Below are 26,295 nucleotides of genomic sequence, written 5' to 3'. Positions count from 1 at the left end.
TTGGTCACATCTCCTGGCATGTGCAGTGCAATGGAGGGCAGCCTGGATAGACCCCCTTAATGGGGGGTACAGAAATCATCCACAGACACATGCAAAGCTCAGGAAGAATTAATACATCCTGCTCCTCAGCAGCTAAGACAACACAAATGCTTCTGGTGTCAGCTCATTTGGGTAACTAACGCTTTTTTATTGTGCTGTATATGTACATAAAGATAAATCACTTCTACTAATGTTTTTGCAGAGAAAAACCAAACTTTTCTTCTTCATTGAAGCTTGAATAAATGGATTTTGGCCATCACAAAATCGTATACTTGCAGGGAAAAGCTGATCAAACATTTCAACATCTCCAATTTCGAGTTATCCACCAAACATGCGAGAGATATTTTAAGTTTTACTATGGCAAATACATAGTTTAATATTAAATAATTATGTCTATTAAATATAAGAATAGATGCACACAAGACAGATTTAGGCCTCAAGATGCTGTTCCATTAATCTGCTAACTGCAGATCTGTTGCAAAAGAGGCAATCACAGGGTTGATGTAAATTTGAAGAACACATACGTTGTGTGAAAAACAAGCTGATCAATTATTTATTTTATGCTTTCCCCCCCTCTCTTCTTCATCATTAATTAAATGCACCTTTCCCTGCCCCAAGCAGCACTGCTCCTTGGAACTTCCCAGAACAAGCTCTTTCAGTTTGGCTCATTGCCCATCCTGCATCATCTGACAATCCCTTCTTAAGTATCAGTGTCATTATTTCAAAACCATCACGACAGCTGTACTGCTCTCCTTTCCATCATTTCCAGTCTGTGAAGTAACTTCCAAGCAAGAAATCATCCTTGTACGTGTCAGGATGAATTTTATGCCCTTTCTCAGGCAGCTGGCCAGTGCAGGAGGCAGCTCAAATTAACGCAGCTAAAACCAGTAACGGATATAGGGCAACTCAGAATCAATTCAGGATGTAATTTCATTATTCATTTAGTATCATCATGGGTTGCTGCCAGAGGGATGCCCCATCCGTCTTCGCTACCTTTGCCAGACAGAAGTTCCTTCCTCTCCTTCCCTTGCACCAGGTCGATGAGTATTGTGCAAGTCGGTCAGCAGAAGGGGCTCAGAGGCCACCTGAGATGCCCATGCTTGGCACAGCAGCACAGCTCTGAGCAGCTGTGGTCACAGAAGAGTGCAAGAGGGGGCACAGAACCACTGCTGTTTCATCAGCGCTGATGACCAAGGGGCATTTTACCCAAAATAAAGGAAAATCTTTCTGATGCTGAGCTCTGTTGATCATTGCCACTCACAGCTGCTCCAGCAATCTGTCACCCCTGACAGGCCGGGGGAGCAGTGGTTAAATCTCAGCACAGCCTCATGGAAATCTCCGGGTCCAATTCCTGGCCACAAGTAACTGATCTCAAATCACTGTTCATAAGAACAACTTCTGCTTGAAGTCAATTATAAAACTACATATAAAGTAGATACCTAAAATATCTTTGGAAGGAAAGTGGCATTTTCCATCAAATTAGGAATGCCTTCCTGAAGGTAGCTGGAGGCCAGAGGAGGATGGCACTCTATCAAACACACCTTCCCAAATTTTACATTTCTCAGATAAGGACTAAGGAGGAATCTATGACCTCATTACTGGGTAGCTGAAGCTTTCAATGCAAGTGATTTAATTTCAATACTCCAGTTCTGAATGAAGTTGAACCATCATGAGTTTCGTGTTAATCCCTCTCCATTTAGAAAGACTTGGTTACAACAGATTAACCTGATTAATTAATATCAGATTCATTCCCGATTTCATCCTCTAGAAACCAGCATGAGATGAGGGAACACACCACAGCAAGGCGACAGTGGAGGATAAACCACCCACACCAAAGTCTAAACTTAATTCCTCGAGTAAGAAGTACAAAGGGGACATTTCCGAGAAGTCTGGTACCAGCCTCTTCCGTAGGTGAAGGTGGCACAGAAGAGACATTGTAAATAGAAGACAGATGTATAAACAAAGAGATTTTTAACCTGAAAATATCACAGACCAGAATAAAAAGAAAAATTAAAATCCAGAAGCAGTGACTGTTACAGCCACACATCAACACTATTTAAAAATTCCCTTTCTAAAACTGTTTAATAATGAATAAGGAATCAAGTTAGACACTTCACATTAAAGAAATGGATGGATCATCTCCCAATAGACTTTTGGGGGCAGACATTAACATGTCAAAATAAGAGGTTTAATATTAAAATTGATCCTCACACCTAAAAAATATTCAATGCTTTCCAGAATAAGAACACATGAAGAACTGCACAAGATCTGTATGGTGCAAGATCTGGTCTGATACAGTTCAAGAGCAAATGCCTATTCTGCTGCTGTTCCCCAGCACCTACTGATATTCCCCTTTGCTCCCACACTTCAGACGAGCATCAGTGTTTCAGGTCCTGTAGGAGCCTTTCCCCAGTGCACTGAAACGCTGATGTTCTTTCCAAACACAGAGGTTATTTATTATGCAGAGTAACTGTTAAGGAAGCTGTACCCACAACATTTAGTTTGGTGCCTCTCTCCTTCCTTGACAGCCACTCAAGTTAGTAACAACTTTACCTACGATACACAGGATGCTCTCTCATCCCAACGTGGAAAAAATTAAAAACATAAAGTAAGACACCATGGAGGCTGAATCAAAGACAAACTCCTTCCGACAACCCATCTTAACTGCTCTGAGCAGCCACAACCTTCCAGAAGTCAGCGAGTGTTGCCCAGGGAAGGACATTCCCAATGCAAAACACCATTAGCACACCAGCCCCAACCCTACAAAAGCCTGCTGACAATACCTTTTCTAACGACAGAGCTTAGCTTGCTAACACTCACCTGGAGAGAAATGGTCACATCTCTCTATGTGGTTATTTCCTTCCTGTAACATTATGTGCACATTTCTCCCACATTAACCTTTAAGCAGAATTTAGTTTAAAGACACTTCTCATGCAGTCATTTCAGGAATAGAATGAGAGCTCTGGTTGTGGGTTGATTCGGTTCATTTCAGTATTACTTTTTTTGCCCCTCCCTCCCCAAGCTTCACTGCCCTATCCTTTGGGAAAACAGATATATCCATCTACCCCATGCCCAGTATTACAGTTTTGTAGCCATGAATTCTACAAAAACCCTCAGAGGAGATTTAAAATGTTCTGAAGAATGGTAGTGGTACTGTAAGACATAATTAAGACAGTATTAGTCAGGTGAATTGTGGTACTAACAGGTGCCAAACCCAATTATAAAGAAGATCATAATAGTTTAAGCCACTGTCACAGAAGCCAAGTGTAGGTTCTCTTTTGAGCCTCCTCCACAGCAAAACTAATGAGTTTCAGCTGGCTGGTGGAGAGGCTCAAAAGCACCCACAGAGTATAACAGTTATCTGCTAAGCACCAGTAATCCAATTACTGTGTGTCATACATAATACCTTAGGAGTAAAATGATAATAACCCACCTTACACAGAGTATTCCCTCATCACTATCTCAAGAGCCTGAGTTAGCCTCGGGCTGCTCAGAGGTGGCATCCCCAGGCAAACCACAGCATCTCCTGGGAGCCAAAGGCTCAGCACACCTTACAGCAGACAGGTCATTTAGGCAACATCAACAGAGCCCATCACCCCTCTCCCTACTCTTTCAACCTCCAAATATCAAATAGATTTGCAGACTGAGGTAGTAACTTTTATTTAACTAGCTGGAAACAATGACAAGCTTTTGTGACCAGAAGCTCTTCTCCACGTCAGGAGCAGATGTTAAACAGAAAACACAACCCAAAAGCACAATTCACCTGAGCAGTCAATGGGTTTATGTGATAATTTCTTTTTACAATTAAGCAATATTCAGCAAGATGCTCCAAATTGGCTTAAAATGGCAAGAAATTAATTTTTTCAACACAAAACATGTGAACATGACAAAGCACAGGTAATAAACCACAAATAAATAACACTTGTACATTAGAACCATGCCTAGTTTTCATGAATCCAAAAGCTTCTCCTTCAGTCTGTCCTCTTCTAAATCCTGTGGTGCAGTCCCAAAATAACACTTCTGCCACTGGCTGGTATTGTATTGTCGTATTATTTCTGTAGTAGCAGAAGCTGGAACTACCCATCACAACTAATATGCCACCATCCCAACTCGCTGTCAGACAAAGAGAAAACATAAACTCTTGCTGTCACAGAAGTTCTTATACTCCAATAACAAGCCCAAAATACCAGCTACAAGGCTGGGCTGTATGTTGTGATACGTACAAACTGTATTTGACATCACTGCGTGCTTCCATCCAGCAATGAGAAGCTGCACTGATTTTGCTAAATGAAGAATGATCACAGGGGCTGTTTCAGCCTGCCAGGCTCCATATCCCTACTCCAACATTCAAAAGGATTTCTCTTACGAGCAGAGCTCTAGAGCTAAGCTTTCAAAGCCCTGCAAACAGCGTTTTGATGAAGTGTTAACTGCAGAATAAATCAGCTTAAATTCAGGGAATTGTGCCAACAGACTAAAACCTCAATACCAAAGAGAAAGGAGGAGGTCCTGCTCCCACTTTATAAACATCTCACTTTGTTTTGAGCCTGCTACCCACTACATTCATTTCATGGCCTTAGTCCTTTTATCAGAAGACACGGTAAATAATGTTCATACACATGCCATACGGCTAACACTTTATCTGCTTCCATCACATCCTCTTCAAAAATCTCTTTTTGAAACTGAAGAGTTTTGATCTATTTCTCATTCTTTACAAGGAACTCATTTCACACCTTTGATCATTCTTCTCAACCATTTCAGGATCTCTCCTGGTTTCACTGGGTCCTTAAAAGTGATGAGACCAGCACTGACGCAGCATTCACAACGCTATGGCTTTGCACAGCGGTGTTTTTCCTTGTTTGATCACTATTATTTTTCCACAAGCATCTAACCTTCAATTTCTTTTTCAAACACTGAGTATTCTGATAGAACTGCCTATTACAACCCGAAGTTTCATCTATGACTGGAAAGCCAATTCAGAGCTTGCTCACAGTGGGGGCTCTTCTCCACGTGCATTACTTCACCACACTGAATTTAAAATGCTGTTTTATCACTCAGTGCTGAAGGATTTTTCCATGTTTCCTCAAAGTTAAGTCCTCTATTTACTACCATAATTATGGTTTTTATCAATAAAAAACCCACTGTCAGTTCAATTTATTTTTCCACCGTTGACTTCTCTGTTCATTTGGCCTCTACACCACTCCCTGGCAATGGCTAATGTGAAAACACGGTATAAAATAAATCCTCCTTCTGTCCAATTTACAGTTGAATTTTTATGGGATGTTTCAACAGTCCTCATGCTTTCAGAAATGCTGGTTATTCATTACTCGCCTCCTGTCATGTTTTCATAAAGCTTTATTATTTCCTTTTGTCCTCCAAGTGACTCCTTTCCAAGTCCGAAACTGTTTGATGTCTCCTTACCCCACACCTTTGCTCTCTCATGTCACCCTTCTCTTTTCTAGTTCTCTTACATGCAAAGGATTTGTCAGTATAACTATGCTGATAATGAGCTCCAGTACAGATTATGTCTAAGATTTTGCTGTTCTATAGGATCATTTTTACTCTTCCTCAGGAAGACGTATCAGAGCTTCTCTTTAGAAATGTTGCTTAAAACTGCCACATACCTTCATAAACGTGCAGGCAACCTTCTACATAATGCCCTGCTTCCCACACCACTCCCAGAATTGGGAATTTTGTTTAAAACCAATTTTGTATCACATCATTTTAAATCTAAGCTGCTCAGATGCTTCCCCTTGACTTCATGTTGATCTAAATTTTTAATTTTATTTTTAAATTAGGCTTTTTATGTACATTTCCTGCATTTGTGTATGAGCTACTCTAGGTTAGTGCTTGGTAGCTGTAAAGAAAGAGTGTCTATTCACTGCAGCAGTGGGGAAGTCCTCTACTCCTCTACTTGTTTAAGATCCTCAATCAAAATGGAGATGCAGGGGGAAATCACTGCAGGCTCAGGTGTTCATTGCTTTTCAACACAGCGTGTTGATCTGATTTAGTTTCAGTAGTTCATCCTGGTCTATTTTTAGGCTGTACTGCTGGTTTTCCTGGACTCTTCAGGTAATGCTTCTTCAGTAAAGTCAGTAAAGATCAGTTTCAGTCTTCTCTGACCCTCCTGCCTAACACAGGATACTAAATTCCTCTGTATAATACCTCCATCAAGCCACACATGCTGGGACTGAGTGGTGCCATTTCCCTTGGCATCTTTTAAGTCAGCACTGAGTAACTTTCCATTTAATGAAGGGACCAAAACTTTCCACTGCAGCCCAGTACACTGGCACCTGATACACTCCTCCTGTTAAATATTCACCTCGGGTAGAGTTGAAATGTTTTGGTTTTCCTTCAAATGAAGCTGTAATCTGGGGAGAAGCAGGGAAAGAGGTAAGAGCTCCAAGGCCACCCCCCTGTAATGACTCTGCAGCCAGTATGCAGTGAAACAGAGACCTTCCCTCACCACTGCTGCCCTGCAGACAGACTGAATCATGAAAGCTGTTTTCTACTTTTTATTACCCAATCACCAGTAATAAAACTCATTTCTCTTCATCTAACCGCTGCATGAGAAAGACAACACAGTATTGCTCAACCAAGCTCCTTAGAAGACTGATGGCCTTGCAGATGCCTCTAAAAGAGGAAGCTGCTGTCATTTGTGAGATGTGACTGTTCATCCCTTAAAATTATATGTCTACACATATGCCAGACAAAAAAGGATGGAACTTTCTAACAGCTGCACAGAAATCACTGCAGCCCTTGTCTGTTTGGCCAGGAAGAGGAAGTGATCTCCTCCTGCTGCAACTGAACTTGGGAGCTCTGGACCAGCCCCTGGTAGTGCAGCACCTCAGCTTTCCCTGGAACTTTTATTCACATGGATGCTTGAATTGTGCTGCAGGGATGCAGAAGCCAACAGTGCAGAACAAGTCCCTTGATTTATGGAAAGGCGAGTGCCAGTCTGGAAAGCTAAGGCCCCAGACTATGAAAGCAATTTGGAGTCACCATTGCTAGGAAGACCTGGGGTTCTGTTAAAAAGAAATGCAAGTCTAGTGATTTATGACAGGACAAAAATACTTCAGATTTCACTAAAGGCAATATTTCAAGTTCAGGATTTAAACTCCATGAGCCTTTCCTTACTGAAAGCTTTGACAATACCAAGACTGTATTTGCTTAAACCATTTTTAGGCCAACAAGGTGACTGATGATGGCTTCTACATAAGCAGTTAATTTTTACTGTGGAGACATGATAAAAATAGCAGCATAAATGCCAAGTTTACAATCAATCCACAGTCGGGAATGACATTTGAAGGCTGGAGATCTGAGAAAACGTGAACACATCACATCAAAGCAATCAAACTACAGAGAGGCAAGATCCCTGCATCACAACACTTCTCGGTTCAAGCAATTAATGCTTAGGTAACAAATTGAGCTTTCTGGTGCATATATTTCAAGCCATTTCAATCTTTCCCCTGCAACAACTCCTAGCCACCAGTCAAAGAAAATACAGAGATTTATATTCTAGAGACCTCCCTAGAAGGCTGAACAGTATTTCTGCCTAAACAGTTCTTGTTCTATGAAAATGAATTGTTGACAGTATTTCTCCTGCCTTTATGTAAAGTCTTAAATTCACATTCCTATTCTACTACAAATTTCTTCAAAGGTTACTATATCACATAATGAACTGTATTTCTTAATTTCTCCCTTCTTCTTTTTAAGAGAGCAAAAGCTTCTCTGGCTGTTTTATTGCTTTCATTGTTAAGAAACTGCTGTCTTTAATAAAGAAGAATGAAGCAATTATAGTCAAGGGGGGAAAAAAGCAGTTATCTTGTGAAAAGCTAAAGGAAAACCCTCCACTATCCTTCTACTACTAACAAATTAAAACAATCTAACGCTTAGTGAATACCTCCTTCATCTGTCTGAGAAACTCTGTGCAACACCATTTGAAATCTGGTGTTTGAAGGTGTTTGGTTTGCAATGAAACATTCAAATGAAGAAAAGAAGGTGAAGCTTTGTTTCCAGGCCAAAGCAGTTTCTGAAGGTAGATGAGAAGAGCAGCTCGGGCTTCATGCTGCAGCATCACAGCACACACTGCTCCTGTGGGAAGCACGGCAGCACAACACTGCTGGCGCTGGAGCTGAGGATTCTCTTTGCAGCTTGGCTGTGAGCATGCAGCTCACTGTCCCTTCCAAAGGCATCTTCTGCTTCACCTCGCAGTCCTACAGGTACCCATCTTCACTATCAAGGTTTAACTGTCCTCCAGGAATTCTGCTGCCTTTGGGATATCACAGTTAATTAAAAAAAAAAGCAGGATGACAGACTTCTTAGAACTCTTTAGGGGTCACTTTGCTGCCAAGAAACTCTGATGTGTGAGGAAATACCATTTTCTAACACCTAAAAACACCACCGAAAGTGAAATGTATTCATGTGGAACAGGCAGAAGACCCCCCTCCTGAGTAACCAACTGGCGAGCTCTGCAAATTGTTTTAAAGACATTTTCACACTGGTGAGAGTGGCAGCATACATATAATTACAGTGGCCTAGAATTACCCTTGAAAACACTTCATTTAGGCAATTACTGCCAGGCATAACAATAAAAGCTATTTCTCACAGTGTAAACTGAATCACTATCAGAAGGGCTTGATGGTCTCATTATAGTAGCGAAGCTTCTATACACAGTGCCCAGTCAGCCCTGGCACTGATGCTATTGCTTCCCAGATTTCAAAGGACTGCTGAAATACCCGGATAAGGGAGTTGTTATGAAGCCAATAACCCTCTGTAACAGCAGCTGGCAGGCTACCCCAAATTTGGGAATCATGGCCAACATTCCTATGCATTTGCAAAGAATTCACAAAGACAACATGGGCATACACATCAATGAATATGGTTGTCAATCCATATTCAACATGCGTGAATAGGAAAAACAAACAAACCAACCAGCAAAATGCATTAGGTAAGAAGGTGCCAGAAGCCTCTATCACTGTCTTGGTATAAATGTCTCAGGCTGGAGAGGGGCCAGAGAGGCTGCAGCATCCCTACCCAGTAAGGGCATCCTTATTAGAAACAAATACAAAGGTCTTCTATTCACTACCTGAACTACGATTATTTCAGAAAGGAAGAATTTACTAGGGGGGGAAGGGGAGTGGGAAAATTGTGTTCACCTTTGCATCTCCACCACCTATTGCTCTGCAGCATGCCACTGTTGAGGTTCAGAACCGGGCTACTCCCCAAGGAAATCACATCAGCAAAGGTATCTTGACTTCCTCACTGGTTTGGGGTGGAAACCTGGAGCTCTGGCTGAGTGCAGGGAGTGCTGCAGTAAAGTCAATCATTCCTAAGGCAAGTAACACCTCTGAGCAAGAATGACAAGTCTGAGGCTGCTCCCCCCGTTAGAGCACGTCCACAGGAAAATTAGTCAGCAATTACTTGCACAAAGCAGTCTGGGATCATATCCTCTTGCCAGGAGCAACACACCCAGACAAGCATATATTCAAATACAATTAATAACGTGAGCTAAAGGACAACAAAATCAACCTGGCTTTAAGCCCATTAGCTCCAACAGCAAGAATCATGCTCAGCAAATCCAACTGCAAGCATCATGCTCAGCAAAGGCACATAAATAACCCTTTTGCGTGTAGAAACTAGGAGAAATGCCAATGGTTTATATTTTCTAGGATTTGGAATGCTGCTGAAGAGATGAGAGATTGCTTTAGTGAGCAAAAGAAATTACACAAGCACTAGGTGTTTCCTGAAGCTTGATCAGCAGCAGGACACCAACTTCATGGTGTTTGCGGCGTTTTAGTAGAAGTTTAAAAAAACCCTTGTGATCCCCTGGAATTACAAATGCCAGTGAACTTGCCTCATCTCTCACCTCATGTAGTCAGCCCCATAACCAAGTCAAGGGGAGGAACCACCCCGAGTTCCAAGACCATTTAAAACCAGTCACAAATGCACAAATTAAGCTACCAAAAGGTAACAAACGTCTAGGTACCACCCAGCTGCTGCAGTGGTTCTGCTCAGTGTGGTCAAAAGAGCTTTTAAAATCTTTAAAAGAACTTTTTAAACCTTCACACTCTCTTAACACGACCCCATGTACTGCAAAGTTCCTTTTCTTCATGTAAGGAAAGAGAAACGACACTTAACAGTCCTACATTGCTCTGGGCTGACTCCTCAGTTGTATGATACAGCAGTAGGAACAAGCATGGTACCCAACACAGCAAGTGACAAAGCAGCAGTTGTAAACCAGGAGATGTCATAACCCAGTGCTCGCAGCATGACACAGGGAACCACATGGGCTCACCAAGGAGACATCTTTACAGAGTATCTTCTAAACAACCCCCTTCTGTTTCTTCCAACAGCAGCTACAGCATTTACTTTCTGTAGGTGTTTTACTGGAAAAATGTTCCTTTTAAAGCAGTGTCCTTGCTGCACACCAGCAGACCTGCGGTCCCACACCTGAGCTCCTAACTCAAAGGTATTCCCAGACTCCCCATGCACTGACATCTCACACCAACACGACAGTGCTCACTTTTGTGAGGATGGAACTGGGAGGCCACTCACTGCCAGGTGATGTGGCAAATTATGTGATTTATGTGCCAAACATGGATGGAACCTGCTGGGTGTTCCACCATTTCCTGTTAGAAGTGACCAAAACTATCTAGGCACATGAGCTTTCTTACTGATTTCTTTTTCTTTTTTCTTTTTTAAAGAGTGCTTCCCATCTTTAAACATTTCCCAACATTTTAATGTCAGGAAAGTATAATTTTGTTCTGTGGCTGAGCTAATCCATATGCAGGTTTTCACCAAGCCCTGTGCCTTTCTCCCTGTCTGCCATGGATAAAGCTCAACTGCACTGCAAAATGAGAAACCATCTTCCCCAGCTTTCCCGATGACCATACAAAATATATTTGGTAACCTTTTCATTCAAGCTGAAGGAAAAAAGTTTGTAACAAGGACCATTTCCTTGATGAAAGCCACGTCAGAATGAACTACATGAGCAAAACAGCAAAGGCAGATTACTATACAACCATTAAAAATGCCTCTTTATCAGCTGACGAGTGTGTGCTTGCTGTTGTATTAATTCTCCAGCCATGGCAGAGACAAACCAGGCAGCACCCAAACTGGCAGCAGAGAAAAGCAGACAAACCACCCCCCAAGGCCCCATCTTCTATCATCTGGAAAGTAAAGCACAGAAACCTCCTTTTCTGGAGGACATGCACCAATCTAAGTCATATAACCGTATATTTACACAAATCAAGCTTTTGTTTTCATCTATGCAAAGGTAGAAACACCTACACAAACTGAAAAAGAACAGATCTTACTGGCTAAACAATACATTTCGAATCTAACACAGCCAAAAGAAGATGCTAAAAACAGAAGCATCTAACTTCAGTTCTCCACACAAAGACAATCCAAAAAAAAAACCCTCAGCAGAAAACTTACTATGGCTGACAATACAACTGGTGAATTTGAAAATGCATTTTCAAGAACAGACCTGAAAAGCCTATTTAGTAAACAGGTATTTCATTAAAGACTTCCACTGTATTTAGGAAACTTAAATATACACAACTAATTCTAGTTTTTACTAAGCACTGCAAGGGCATCAGCAGCAAAATCTGTCAATTTCCAGTTACATAGTTCTGAAGTATTTATGATGCCATTGTTCCCATTAGAATGAAGTCCATATCTAGGATAAAAAGTAATACTGGATCCCTATTAACTTACATAAATGCACTAAATAAAACCAACAGCTTCTTAGTCACTGTCTTTGCTTAAGGAATTCCAGATATTAATCAACAGTCAGATTTTTTTTCTGTCTCAGTACAGGGAAAACGTCCAAGAAGCTGTCACAAAATCGATGGAATCAGTACCCAAGTGCAATTCCTACACCAGGTCATACTGATCTATCTAAAGCATCAAACCCATGCCAATTTGAAATAAAAAGTGCTGTGCACAGACACACTGCCTTCAGTCTAGACTGCAGTTGAGTCTGTAAGGTCACAATTTCAATCAGCAGCAGCAAGCAGTAATATGCACTTACCTAACTGAACTGATTCTAATTAAATCCACACATTTGTATGTATGTACTATCAGTACAGCAACACCAAATCAGCATTACTTTATGCTTTCCCAGTTCATTTCCAGCCAGATCTGTCTCCAGGCAGGCTTCACTGCACAGCAGCAGGAGTGCTAAGGGAAGCAGCAGCCAGTGATGTGAGGATGGGCAGAAGCTCCCCGTGAACAGGGAGTCCACACACCACGTTCACAGTAGGGACTGAACCGCAATACAGGGCGGCATTAAAGCTGCTGAACATGGGCAGCACTGCAGCTGAGGGATGAATGGAGAAACCCTCATCTGGACTAAACTACCTGCAAGCACAGCAGACGGTAGGCATAAATAGTCACGTTTCCCAGGGAGGGAGAGCACTGGAAGCCTTTTGCTGTGCTCTGCTATACACTGTATTCATGAACCACCTGGAACAAGGGGCAAGGAATGGAGCAAAAGTCTCCTGAGAATATGAGCTATTTGATAGTAAACAGAAGGACTGACTGAATACCTGAGGCTGAATAACCAGGAAATAACAGATGAAATTCAGTGCAATTAAAGCAGCAGCCTGAATAATCCTCATTTCACATAGAGAGTGATGTGCTCCAAACTGATCATTAACATTCAGAAATTCCTGCTGGAGTCATGACACTGATAAAAGCATCAGCTCACAGCTATTCATATAAAAAATAAACCTAACGTCAGGAAATGATGAGTGATTTAACCACCACATAAAGCTATAGAATGTCTGCAGCTTAAATCCTGGATGCAGCTTCTGTTCCTTCATGGCCACAGGACATAATGGAAGGGGGAAATACTTTTAAAAAAGGAAACAAGGTTTGGAAAGATAAATAATGAGGAACAGTCAATGAGACTGAGGTTGTTCTGCCTGGAAACAGAGATTACTGCAGTGACCTATGACAGAAGACTATACAATCATCAGTTGCACAGAGAAGGTAAATAGAGATCAGTTGTTCACCTTTTCCAAACCATACAAAAAGAGACAAGATGAAGCTAGCAGCTGTCAAGTTGAAAAAGCAAGCAAGCAGAGATTGCTAAGCACCTACGACATTATTTTGTCCTCTGGAAGGTCTACCCCAGGATGTGGAAATGCAGCAAGTTCACAGAAGAAAAACACATTAACTATTAACAAGATAAATGCAACCAGCACTTAATCTCTTGACATCCTACAGCTGATGAGAGACAAGAGAGCTCCCAGACAAGGGTTTATATAATTTGCCCTGACCTTATGCTTGTCTCTTTTTGGTCAGTGTCAGGGAATAACAGTGGACTTGGTGGTTCCACCTGATTCTATGGCTGCTCTTACACCACAAAAATCAATTACATCTCTGGTATTCCTCAGCCCTCTTTGAACTTACTGAACTTGCTGACCTGGCAAAAGCTGATCTTCTGTAGAGATGGGGACACAGAGGGGCTGGACAAGTGCCCTGCTTATTTAGCAAACTGAACTGGTTCAGGAAAACATCCAGCAAATGCTGAGGGCGGTACAAGACAGCAGGAACAGGACCAGCCCTTTTGCATGCCAACCAGACATTAGGTCAGTTTAAGATGTTACACACAGCTTCATCACCAAAATGCAGATGAAAAGGAAGCAGCAGATTGCCTATATCCTCTGTTCAAACACACAGAGAAAAGCCACAATTCCAGATCTTGTGGGGGAGAAAAAAAAAAAAAAAGGCTCAGTTTCACATTTTTAATCCATATGGTAATTACAAAGAGAGTCTGGTTTATACACAACTGAATAGTAAAGGTTACCTTAAAATAAAACGTCACATTTATTACCTCTATGGTATTTACACTATGTAAAGTAAGGAACACCCCTTGGCGAACTAAAACCCATTGTAAATAAGGAAACGCATCCAAGTCTGGTAAGGCCAATAGCTAAATGAAAACAAAGCTATTCCTTTCCGTGCTTCCCACAGCATCGATTTGATTACTCCATTAAATGGTGCTACATCAGTCCCATCAGAAGCTAAGGGGTATGACCAGACAGAAAAAGGTGACTGATCAATAAGAACATACTATTAAAACTCCAGCAAATCCCATTTACAATTCAGAATTTACAGGAACAGAACTAAAACCAAATGAGATTATTAAAATCTCTCATCAGCTCTGATGTGCACAGCTGATGGCACAGTCACCCAGTCCTACCCGTATCAGGATGAAATTACAACTGCTTTGCTTAATAACTGACCTGATGTGGCCAAACCGCTGAAAACTCCCAGGGAAAAGCAGTACCAATTTTTATTATTCCTCCCAAACCACATTCATATGAAAACGAGACCACTGGGATGCATCAAAACACACATCAGGACCATTGTCTTCAACATTACACAGAGAACAGTGGCAAAACATTCTTCTGCTCTCCTTTAACTATTGCAGATTGAACCAGGCTGTAATAATTACAGACACAAATAATCTTAACCAGTACCACACAACTGCCCAACCCGAGGATTAAGAGCTGTAAGCAGCAGAGGCATATTTATTTATACCCAAGACCCAGCTGACAGATGATGAGCACAAGATAAACCCTTGTTTACCCCATGGAGGGGTATGGTGTCACCACTGCCTACAGAAATAGAACTCACTGAGGGGTTGGCTACACCTTTTTTCCAGGAAGCAACAGTGGTAGCAATCCAGCTGAGTTGTTATTTGTGAGAGTGACAAATTAAATAGTTAAAAATTAAAATCCCTACTCTGGTACACATAAAAACCTCCCAGAAGTTTTAAAGCTGATTTGCTTTCTCCTACTTATCATTTTATTTTTGTGCTTAGACTATGTTATGACCATAACTTTTTGAGCTTCTTACTGAAATACCTATATATTACTACTTTGCTATAATGTCTACCTTGATTCCTCTATCATGCAATAGAGGAATGTTGAAGAAAACTACTCCAGAAGCATCTTTCAGAAAATTTCCTAGTATATCTTTAAGAAGCCAAAATATATGTTGTATGTAATAAAGCCTATGAAGTCTAAGTGCTCCACTACACTTATGCTTTCCATTGAAAAGCACTAAAGATCATGTCATGTATGACCAGTGTGAAATATGAGCTGCAAACAGAAGCATTAGGGCATTTCTGAAGGTGATCTGAGATTAGGAAAACACAAGCTAAGTATGTTTGTCCATTTCAATTAGTTTTTACCCTTGGATACAAAATGAGTAGCTAGGAATATAATTACAGCCTCCAAAAACACTGCTTCCAGCAATTGTTTTATTTTGTAACATTTCCAGCTCCTGCGCTTGAAAACATTTCAATACCAGCCAAGCACAGCCCACACCAAGTTTCTGCCCTCAAGACAAGTTTCAGTGCCTCGTGTGCCACACACAAAGTTTCCAAATCCCAAACAAATGAGTAAAATTAGAAGAGTTGTTCCCAATCCCAAGCCCTCTCCACAAGCCCAGTCCAACAATCCAAATGAATCCTAGTGACCGCATTGCTTCTTTGGGAGTCTCTCCCCAGTCCGGTGTGCTAGGAAAGCTGTACACTGACATCAACTTTTAAGACTTTACCTTTTTTACTTTTCACCATAGACTGATACACTGTTGCCAGACGCAGTTTGACAGGCTCCACTATTCGGAAGATTGCTGTCCTCTCGTTTCTGCAGAAGAGGAAAGGCAGAAGCTGAAGTAATGAGCACCCAAGCCCTCTTATCTGAACATGGGAGACTCAGGAGTGTGCCTGACCCAGGAAGCAGAAGCGGATTCTTCCCCACCTGTAGCCCCCATCTTCTCATCAGTGTTCAACACAAAAGCTCCCGTGTGTTTCCCAGGTGTAATCTCCTGACCTTTCCTATTCTCTAGAAACACACAGGAAGCCAGCACAGTGCTGCGCCACATTGCTCTGCTTCTAACACCGTGTTTTCCACACCAGACTTTACAGCAATGGGGTTTAAGATAAAGTCATCTGACTTTATTACAATGCGTTAATTACTCCCAAGACTTACATTAAATATTAAAAAAAGAAGCGGACATTGACCTAAAGTGATGATGCAAGTCAATAAAAACCATTTTTGTAAGCTATTTCGTTCCCATTCACACATAGACAACACTGCACCGAATGACGGGGGAAAAAAAAAACACCTTGTTTTCGTTGCCCAAGGGAAATAACATAACCGAGAATCAAGAGATCTGCATCCTAAAATGAAAAGCTGCAGGTGAGAGCAAGCAAAAAGCCCGAAGCGCTCCCGTCTGTTATTTACGCGGAAAAAACACCATATCCGCAATAAAGCCAGGGGCAGTTTGAGGCGTTTCTCCTTTTCCCCAACGCAGCCCGCTATGACGAGGGATGATCAGCTAAACAGGACTCCGGGAGGGAGCGGTTCTCTCCTCCGGCACCTCAGAACAGCAGCTCCAGAGCCCTTCCTCAGCGGCGGCCTCTCAGCGGGGCCCCCCGCGGGCTGCGGCAGCCTCGGCAGGACCCGCCCGGGGAACACCCCACACGAACACCCCCCCCCACACACACACCGTCCCTCTCAGGTAACCGTTTACCGGCAGCCCCAGGCTCACGGAGCAGCAGTAACGGCTCCGCGGCGGAGCGCTCGGAGGGGCAGATGGTACAAGCCGCTGAGCCCGGCCCTCCCGCGGGGCCGCCCCTCCGAGCGGCTGCCGAGCGCCTCAGGGGCCGGTAACGGAGGCGCGAGCGCGGTGCGGGCCCCGAACGCGACGGGACTCACCTGCGCGGCAGGTGCGACCGCAGCTCCGGCCCCGCGGCATGCAGGCACTCCGCGCCTGCGCGCTGCGCCGCGGGACCACGCCTGCGCAGGGCGCTGAGGGGGGAGTCGGGACTACAAACAAGATGGCGGGCGGGGCGGGCGCCATCTTGGGGGTAGTTTCTTTGCACCGCCCTCAGCCTTAAGCGCTGGGCCTACGCTGCCCGCCCAGGGAGGACCTGGTACCGGTCGCCTGGATTTAACTCTGGTGGGCTTTCTGCCTCGGTCCCCTCGCTGTCATAGTGATCCCTAAGACCCGAACGCATGCCCCAGCTTACGGAGCAGGAATGGGGGGGGTACCAGAGTCGGAGACGGGCGTGCTGCGGCGGTGCTCGGAGCAGCTGCTAAAGCCGCAAACACTTCTGTGTGGGTTTTGTTAGTGTCCTCTCCCCTGCCCTTCCAGAGGTAAGACTAAATTCTTGCTAGACCACGTTTGCTTGTTCCCCCACTGGAGGCTCCGGCAGTGCGGATGCTGGGTGAGCCCTCCCCAAGGTCACTGTTATTCCTCTGTCCTTGTCTTAGAAGCCTGGCTCTGGGGCTGTGCTCTATGAGGGAGGGCATCCCAAACAGCCAGCACGCTCCGTGCATCGCCTGGCGCTTCTACCCCCTAAGCGGGGTGCGTGCTATCATCTACCTTCTGCTGCCTTTTCCCTCCACCTCCACTCCCAGCGCCTCTCACCTTACCTGGGGTAAGGCCCTGCCCCAAACATGATTGCACCAAGGTGTTTCCCAAACATAATCCATATTGTGGTTTCTGGCGCCACCCGGTGGTCCTCCGCACAGCTCGTCCAACTCGTTCCTTAAGTAATGCAAGGCTGTTACTGAACACCAGCGGAGGCGGGGAGGCGAAGCTGAGGCAGCGTGCAGGTAATTCACAACCGAGCGTGTTCCCAGCAGGAAGGGAAGAGCAGCGCTAGAGTGTACTGCTGCTGGGGTCATCCCAGCCCCGCAGAGGGATGCATCAAAACATCTGATTGAGCTAGAGGGTTGCTGTGCGTGGCCTGATTCTGCAAGCAGTTCAAAATGTAACATTTCTCCCTCTGACAGCTCTTGTGACCACACAGTAAGGAGCATACAGCATATACAGCTTTAGTGCTGTAAAGGGAGCCTGCTTCATTGTTTTTACCACAGGAGACTCATCTGAGTAGTTGAGGGCTGTCCCAGGTGATGGATGGTTTGTTTCCACTGAACACAGTGGAAGGGACAGCGGGAATCAGGTAAAGAGCCTGGGGCTGGCCCTTAGCAGGCACCTCTCTCTTCCATTACAGTATTCAGGAGAACAGCAGGGCACAAATATAACTGTGCCATCTCTGCGTACACTGCCCTCACCAGGTTCGTTCAGATCCATTGGGCCAGCATGACTTCTCATGCCTTTTAATGCAGAGAGCAAAGCTGTCTGGATCCAGAGGGCAGAGCTGTTACAGCATCAGATCCTGATCTCCTGTAGAAACTGCCAGCAACAGTGCTTCGGCAGGATGGGCTCTCCTCCTGGCTGCACTTACCAAGCATCTTCCCAGGCTACAGAAGTCATGATTGCTTATCTTCAGTCACAGATGGGAAATGAAGAAGCATGCTGCACTGCAAGGCCAGAGATCATGGAGAATGGCAAGCTTATAAGGTAAGTTATGCAAGACAACATGATGTAAGAGCGTGTGTTTCCAATGTGTGTTGGAGCTCAAATCCGATAACCTTGCTGCATGGTGTGCCAGCATCAAAAGGAGCCCTTGAAGAGCTCCTGCAAAAGGCTGCTGCTTCTCTGGAAGACAGAACACTGTAATAATGCTTTGAGGGCAGGGTTGCAAAGTTGTTTTCTGCAAACCTCATTTCTTTGTATCACAGCCAGTTATTCAGTCATGCTTTCTGCGGCTTTCACGACAGTGGAAGAATTGAAAGGAGCACTCTTATTTCAGTGGTATGTAGAAACCCACTTTCCACATCATCACTGCACATCCACTGTATTGAGCATTTACTGACAACATTAAGTGGGGCAGCACTGCTTACTGTGCAAAGCAGAGGTTAGCTGCTCTGTTTTCTCGAGGCAGAAAGCTGCTTAGCTGAGTCTGGGTGGTTTATGGTCAAGGAGCACAGACATGAAAGGGCCATATACCTCTTCAGCAGTTCCACTGAATGGGGAAGACTTCTCGTTTTCAGCACAAACCCTGTTTCTGCCCAAGCTGGGATTGCTGGCTCTTTGTGTGCAAGTAGGGGTGGCTCCATATCTTCCAGCCTAGAAAACAGATCACATTAAATGCCTTTTTCTTTTATGAACCCATGCCTTTTCTTCATTAAATATTTACTTGTTTAGCATTTACTTTCTCTGCACTCACTTCCTAGTAAGTATTAATGGTAACTAAAGCAATGAATGCTTAGCATGTCTGAAAGCATAGCTATGTATCAGAGGTGTGCAGAGGAAATAATGGGAAAGGGGAAAATATAATAGATGTACAGCATTTTTTCAGTTTTTTTCTGAAAAAGCTCTAAGTGGGGCAACACCACAAGGGTTACAATAAAGGGTGGAAGAAAATCTTCAGAAGACACTTGGGCTATTGTCTCAATGCAGAAGAGCAGGGTAAGGAAGTAGTCAAAATATGCAAAGAAAAGCTATACGTGTATATGTACATAAATGGTTATGATCACAGGTATGTTATATAGGATATCTCATTATGTGTTACTTATATACATTATACATATATATATAGTGAACTGGTGTAATATGGGTATAGAATTAACTGAATGCATGGTCCTGGAGACTGAGTAGTTTGGGCTTGAGCTTTGGACTTAAGTATGCTCAGTGTGTGTAAAATAATTAGCAAATTAAAATAATTAGCAAATTAAAATAATTAGCAAATTAAAAAAGCATGGTGCCGTGTAGTAAGGCTCATCCTTTTATAAACATCCTCTGATGCTTATAGAACAGAGCTCTGGTTTATATATAAAACAGAGCTACTGAAGCTCAGACTGTGTTGTGCTGCTCAGCCCCAGCACAATGCTGGCTGGTCTACAGAACTATGTGACAAATGTATTGCCTCATCAAGCAGGGCAGAAGCCATACTGTTACTCCCAGGGCTGGGAGCTGACTCTGAAGCAGGCAGGAGGAAAGGCAGACCCTGGGAGGCTAGACACTTCTCCATGAGTCCCAAGGTCAGGATGACCCCCATCTCTCTCTGTTCACCATTCAAATGCATGGAGGTTGACACAGAGAAAATCTGAGAGGCTTTCAAGAAGCCAGCTGAAGCCTTTGCATTGCTGTTTACTACAGAGCAGCTTCAGGCTATTCCCTGGCTGCGATTTTTCTTGATGGGGATGAGTCAGCCAGAAAATCTGTTTCATACTGAAGCAGAAGAAATCTTAAGACAAATTGCACATAAGAAAAATTTGCTAGCTCTACATCATACCCCTCCTGTGTTGTAGACTAAACAAGAAATTAGTCATCTACCTGCTTATGTAAGCAGAAAGCAAAATGCCCTTGATATGGGAAGAGTGGGACACCACAATGTGATTCCACTTTTTGAACGTGATTTGGGGAACTACAGACCACAAAGCTTAATGTCTCTATCAGGCAAATGCATGGAAGCTACAACAAAGAATGTAATTGGTGGAAATGTGGGTAAAATAGTGATGAGTCATGATGGTTTTATAGAGGGAAAGCAGAGAGGCTGGAGATCCCCATCAAGAATGTACCTAGTAGACCAGAGTTAATAGCCCAATTAGTGGCCATGTGTCATTCTCTAGAATGCAAAAAAGCCTTAAATTTAAAATTTAAAACAAGCTTTTTCTTTTCGTTCTTTGAATGCCAATGGCCTTTCTCTGACATTGTCCTTTCCTTGAGAGCTGTGGTTCCAAACATGGATAAGGACTCTTTACACTGCTGTCTTCTGCCAGGTCAGCCAGGCTTGTTTTGAAGGCATGTCATAAAATCATTGGCCAAAGGATAAGAAAACACAGCTAGCACAAGCTGATATTGCTAAATGGTGAGTACAAGTGGTTTTAAGCTCAACTGGCAGCTGTGGGCAAAGGGAAACCCCACCTGATAGTGACCCGAGTTTTCTGTCTCTAACCATGTGGCCCAGCCCTCTCTTCTCCTGGTACACGTGATCTTTGCCCAGTGTCCCTTGGGAATTATTGTCCCCACACACACCCTTCTGGCATTTAGACCTGACTTTCCGTTTCTGTGGGTGGCGTGCCTGTGTTTTACATAGCACAAACACCAAAGGCTACCCCAGTAATAGAGGCTGGCCACTGGCTGGCTTGGAGCCATATGTGGGAGCCTCTGGGCCAGACACAGGCTTGGCCTCTCCTTTGCATGGTTGGGGTTGGGTAGCCACTTCTTGGTCAGCCCCGAGCCCCAGGAGTGTGTGGCGTTTTTGCACCCTAGGGGGTTGGAACTGTGCAAACCATGGTCCCTGAGCTTGCCTTTGCTTCTTGTTACTTTCTGTTTTCAGTTAAACTTTAATTACTATGTTCACCTCTTATTAAACAATCTTTTCCTGGATACACTTTTATATATATATTTATGTTCTGCAAATACAAAAAATATAAGTGAATTTGTATCTGTAATATGTTTTTACTTATTTTTACAGTTTTGCATATGTAGAAATAGGTTTGTGTATATACATAGCTCTTTACATAGCAGGTCAGGTAACAGCCACCCTGTAGCCTGCATGGCCTACGTCCTGACTCAGGCTTGTACTCATTGCCCTGGTGCAGGTGTTGGGTACAGCCCCTGTGGAAGAAACGTGCTCCGGCTCTGTGAGGAATCGATTATAATAACCCTCGCTGGAACACAAGATGGAAAAGAGGATAGCAGAAACAGGCTTAAGCACCTGCTGTTGTGATCTTCAGGGTCTTGTAGGGTAAACAACTCCATCATTTCTGCAGTTGAGCAGAGGCTGTTTAATGGAAACATGCTGCTTCACTTCAAGATAAGGACAAGGACAGGCTGGTGGCATCATTGCCAGATGCCAAGTGGGAGCTGCCTACAGGCTCCTCCAGTCCAATTTGCTGGTGCAGCTCATCCCGTGGCAGGGGTCCAGACCAAGCTTCTCCCGCAGCACACACAGCTATGCCACTGGGTCAGAGCTTGCATGGGGTCACCTTGATGCCCTGTCAGGATCAATGGGAACGGTTGATCTTCCAGCATGCTCCGGGGGCAGTCGTGCAGTGGCTTGGCTTTGGAGAGGGAACCCAGCATGTGCAGGGAGGGAAGAGACAGCGATCTTAACTTTTGTTAAATAGAGATAACGTGACAATGGAGAGGTGTGGGAACCCTGTGATAAGACATTGAGAACCCAAGCAGGGCAAACGGCACCGAGCTGGGGAGGCAGCAGCCCCGAGGCCGTTCTCAGTGGTTCTGAAAACCACAGGTAGTAAACGCAGAGGTAAAGGGTGGCACAAGTAGGAACCGCGGGCGGGGCGGACGCGGGCCCTTTAAGAAGGAGAGAGCGGTACGCGCGCCCCGCCCGCGCATGCGCGGAGCCTTCCTCGGCGACTTATTCGGCGCTACCGGCGGCGGGGTTGCGTGCCCGTGCTGGAGCAGTGTTGCAGTTCGCCGCACGCATGCGCAGAGCGCCGCGGGGCCCCGCCGCCCGCCGTGCGCTTTGTGGCGCTGCCGGAAGCGGCCGCGGGGAGCGGGGCCAAGCGGAGCCGGGGCAGCGCGGAGCGGCGTCCCCCCCCTGTGTCGCCTCGGCCGCCGCGGGCACCATGGAGCCGGCGGCCTGAGGGCGGAGCGGCCGGCCCTGCCCGGACATGCCCGCCGGGCCCTTCGGCGCAGGTACGGCTGCCCGGGCCCTCCCGCCGCGGCGCTGCCCGCTCCCGGCCCGCTCCTGCCGGCGGCGGGGCCTGTGGCGGCAGGGCGCCGCCCGGCAGTCTCCACCGCGCCGGCCTCTGCGCTGCCCGCCGCGGGGCCGGGCCTGCGGGACGGGACAGAGCGGGCGGGGGCCGCGCTCATCCCCGGGGGTCGCCGCAGAGCGGCTGCTGCGGGGGGTCCCGGCCGATGTGGCGGAGCCGCTGCAGGGCGGGGGGGGAGTGAGCCAGAGGACCCCTCGCACCCACTCGCGGTCTTGGGGTCCTTCTCGGCTTGTGTCCCGGCTGCGGGGGAGGGTTTCGAGCTGCGGTTCGGGTCCCCGACACAAGCGTGCGGTGTCACCGGGGGCCGGTGAGCTCCTTCCCCCCGCAGGCTGGCCCTCGCCTGCGGGAGTGCGGGCGGGAGGGAGGGAGGTAAAAGTTTGCGTCGCTGTTCCCTTGCAGACTTTCTTAGGACTCATCCAGTGATGCCTTGCGTTCCTGGCTGCAGGCCTGCCTTTGCTTTCCCTTGCTGATTTCTCGTCCGTTTGATCTTCAGGGTCCGCGGGCAGTAGGTCAGATTCCCTTTGGAAACCGGGGAACAGCAGCAAAAGCAGAGCAAGGTTCTGCTCCCCGGGTGCAAGGGACTGTAGCTTCAGGAGGTCCCTTCCTGGTTGTGTAGTTTGTGGAGTTGCACAAGGAACTAGACTGAGGAAGAAATGCCAGTGTAAAATAAACTGTAGAATAAAAACTATTCCTACTTTGGGTCAGGGAAATGCTCTGTTCTGCAGGCGGGTTCATTGTGTGGGTTTTGACACAAGTGAGGGATGAGAAAACTCAGTAAATTCTCAGGTCCCCTGCCTGGAAGGTAATTTTCTCAAACCTGCTTTTAGAGATGAGAGTGATGGTGAGAAGAAGAGTAGCACTGATGGCTGAGTAATGAAGCTTAAAAGCAGAATAATAGCCAAAACATACAAAACTAACTGATGCTTTTGCTTTCTGGTGGCTCTGTTAATCTTCAGATATTGCAATGTGTAAGTGTTAGGCAGACGCTCTCTTTGTGGCATGTGCCCAGCTTCCTGCTTTGGGAATGTTGGTGTCCAGTGGTGCCCTCAGAACCAGCATGACTCTGAAGTCAGCGAGTAGGAGTGCTGGGGAAAGTGGGACCCAAGCCCTGAGGCTTATATGGCACCTTACATATGCGATCCAGCCTTCCCTGTAATCACATATTAACTTCTCCAGTTAGGTGGTAAAATCAGACAAATACACCTTCCCTGGGCAAAGGGGGCTGTGATTCAATTCTCAGTAACACTGGGGCTGGATGGCCTGGGAAAGGATGACATGAGCTCCTGTTTTTTCTGTGCCTGATTTCTTCCTGCTTTGAATCTAGACTTTTTTTTTCATTTAATAGCAATCCTGACATGCATCTTCATTTATTCTTTAACCAAATCCTGACTTAGAAACACCAGCAGAAAGCTGGATTTTCTGTTTGGCCTTTGCCTTTTTTTACTGTTTGCCTGCTCTCTGCTCTGCTGCTGTCCTTTACACACACTGTGTGCTTAGGGCAGAGCCTACCGCTTGGATGGGCTCCAGAGGTGAGCTGCCTGGAGGGGTCCGTGCTGTTTCAGTCCTGCTGGGCTTAATATGAGAGGTGCTGAGTTAGTCTTGGCAGGACTGGAGTTGTTCTCTCTAGCATAAACTTGGAGGGCAGAGGGACAGCAGTGTCCAGGTGGGTATGTGGCACTTGTCCATGCTCAGAATGTCTGAAAAAATAGCTGATAAACTTCTCTGGTACATGGTCCAGGGAAGGTGCATTGTGGAAGGTGCTTTCTGGCAGTGGTTGTTGCCTGTAGAGAGCAATGTCAGTACTACTGATGTAGCAGGGATTGTGTTAGAGAGAGATATATGTGAAATACTTTATTCATATCTCGGAGCTTTATGGTGTCGATCCTTTATTGATGCTTTTCCAGTTAGGCTCTGTTAAGTCTTCCACCTTCCTTGTGCACCTCTCTGCTGGTGGCTTTTTGTATCTCCTCTCTTCATAACAGTTGTCTCAGCTCTGCTTTATTTGGTTCTAATAAAACCCCAGAAGCATCCATTTTTCAGGACAGCTTGTCTCTGGGCCTGAAATCCTTTTGCATTGTAGGCAAACATTTCATTTTATGTGTGAAGCTGCTGAGCACGAAGGGCTCAGTGTTCGCGTTTGCCCCCAGCACTGCCCTCACTGAGCACAGGCCTTCTGAGGAGCTGCTTTGGACACCAGTGCTGGTTCCCTGACCTCTCCCCTGCACGTGCTCCAAACCCCCATCTCTGCTTTAGGCTCTGAGCTTCTGCGTGTTCTGTGAGAGTAACTGCAGAATGTGGGACTATTATGTAGTTAGGGAATTCTCACTGTCTGTCTTTACTGATCCAAGAGTTTAAATATTTTGGCTGCAGTTGTTCGTATGAAGTCTTTGGGGATGTGAAACAGAACTTAAATATCCTTACTTTTGAGTTTTATGTGCTCATTAGCTAGTTCTTTCACACTTACCAACTTCTACAGTGTTTATGAACTGAAGATCTTTGGTCTTAAATGCTGAAACACCCATTTTCAGTGGTTTATACGGTTATAGCTACTACAATTCCTAAGCTGAAATGGGTCTGGGGGGAATATGTTGAAACCCAAATTACTTGCCACACTAAGGAATGTTGGAGTTATGCTCAGTTTCATAGTAGGTGGTAAATATTTGAACTGCACTTCTTTCAGCTGTCATGCCAATGTAAATGCTGACAATTTCCTTACAGGTCTGTCTGTGAGAACCTGGGGATGTTTTATGTAGTGTAGCCTCCAGGAACAGGAACAGGACCCCTGTCCAAAGCTGAGAGTGTCCAAAACTGCTGCTTGGTAAACTTCAGGGATGTATTTATTCTTCTTCCCACCCCTCCTCTTAATAAGATTGCTTGTCATTCTGAGGGTCCTTAGTGATTTGAACCTCAGTAAGACTTATGCTTAAGTGAAATCAGAATATTCAGCTGCATGAAACTTAGATGTTCCTTGGGCCAGTGAGGATGCTTTGTTTGAAGCTGAAATGCAGAAGCATTGCAAAGACAGAAGTAAAAATCAGGGAATGCTGCTTCCCTGGTGTGACAGCTGCATTTTTTTCTTCAATTTGCTGTTGCTGTGTAAGTAGTTTGTGATCAGTAACAGCCTCTTCTGAGGGGGTGAGCCCTGCTTCTACAGAGCATTAGGTGCTTTTTGTCTAAAGCAAATTACAGAACTGTTAGTGTGTTGTATCTGTTGAAACACATTGTAACAGATACTGTGGTGTGGGGGGACTTACCAGCCTTTTTCAACTTACCTCCAATTTTAAGACGCTGAATAGTAGATGGGTTTAGCTGTGCCCCAGTCTGAACAGATGGCAGCAATTTCCAATTCAAATGGCAGTTGAAGTAGAGTATTAAATGAAAAGTGACTTCTAGTCCTTGCAAATAAAAGCTTCTTACTGCTAAATGTACAGGGCAAATAAATCAATACCCCAGGAAATCCCACCGCAAAAGGATTTTACATCTGGAACAATTCCTTGTTTCAATATTCCTTGCATATAGATAAGACTAACAGAAGATTTCTGGCAAGACCAAAGGAAGTCTTGAATAAGATACAGATTTGATCATTAAATTTATGTATGAAGTTCAGGCAGCAGGCTGGATATATGAGGCACCA

General features: G+C 44.9%; 3 protein-coding genes across 7 annotated transcripts in view; 1 reads left to right on the top strand and 2 right to left on the bottom strand.

Annotated features, from left to right (window-relative positions):
- Nucleotides 1–16,856, bottom strand: part of NDRG3 (NDRG family member 3) — a 48,194-nt gene extending 31,338 nt beyond the window's left edge. For 2 of the 3 annotated variants that reach the window (XM_062642089.1, XM_062642091.1), the window contains exons 1-2: nt 16,779–16,856; nt 15,616–15,704 (exon numbers count right to left, since the gene is read on the bottom strand). The gene's annotated coding sequence lies outside the window, so the exon portion shown is untranslated. The remainder of the gene's footprint in view (nt 1–15,615; nt 15,705–16,778) is intronic. The other variant, XM_062642090.1, reaches the window with a different exon arrangement.
- The window catches only part of SLA2 (Src like adaptor 2), a 142,369-nt gene that overhangs the window by 36,297 nt on the left and 79,777 nt on the right, over nt 1–26,295 (bottom strand). The window lies entirely within an intron of this gene.
- The window catches only part of RALGAPB (Ral GTPase activating protein non-catalytic subunit beta), a 54,659-nt gene continuing 50,728 nt past the window's right edge, over nt 22,365–26,295 (top strand). For 2 of the 3 annotated variants that reach the window (XM_062642072.1, XM_062642071.1), the window contains exon 1: nt 22,366–22,584. The gene's annotated coding sequence lies outside the window, so the exon portion shown is untranslated. Of the gene's footprint in view, nt 22,585–26,295 lie in introns of all 3 variants that reach the window. The other variant, XM_062642070.1, reaches the window with a different exon arrangement.

The sequence above is a fragment of the Pezoporus occidentalis genome, unplaced genomic scaffold (genome assembly GCF_034315485.1).
Source record: "Pezoporus occidentalis ecotype Australia unplaced genomic scaffold, CSIRO_AGI_Poc_V1 ctg70, whole genome shotgun sequence".
Classification (NCBI taxonomy): Eukaryota; Metazoa; Chordata; class Aves; order Psittaciformes; family Psittacidae; genus Pezoporus; species Pezoporus occidentalis.
The sequence above is the reverse complement of the archived record's forward strand: the minus strand, read 5'-3'. Positions and strand labels throughout refer to the sequence as shown.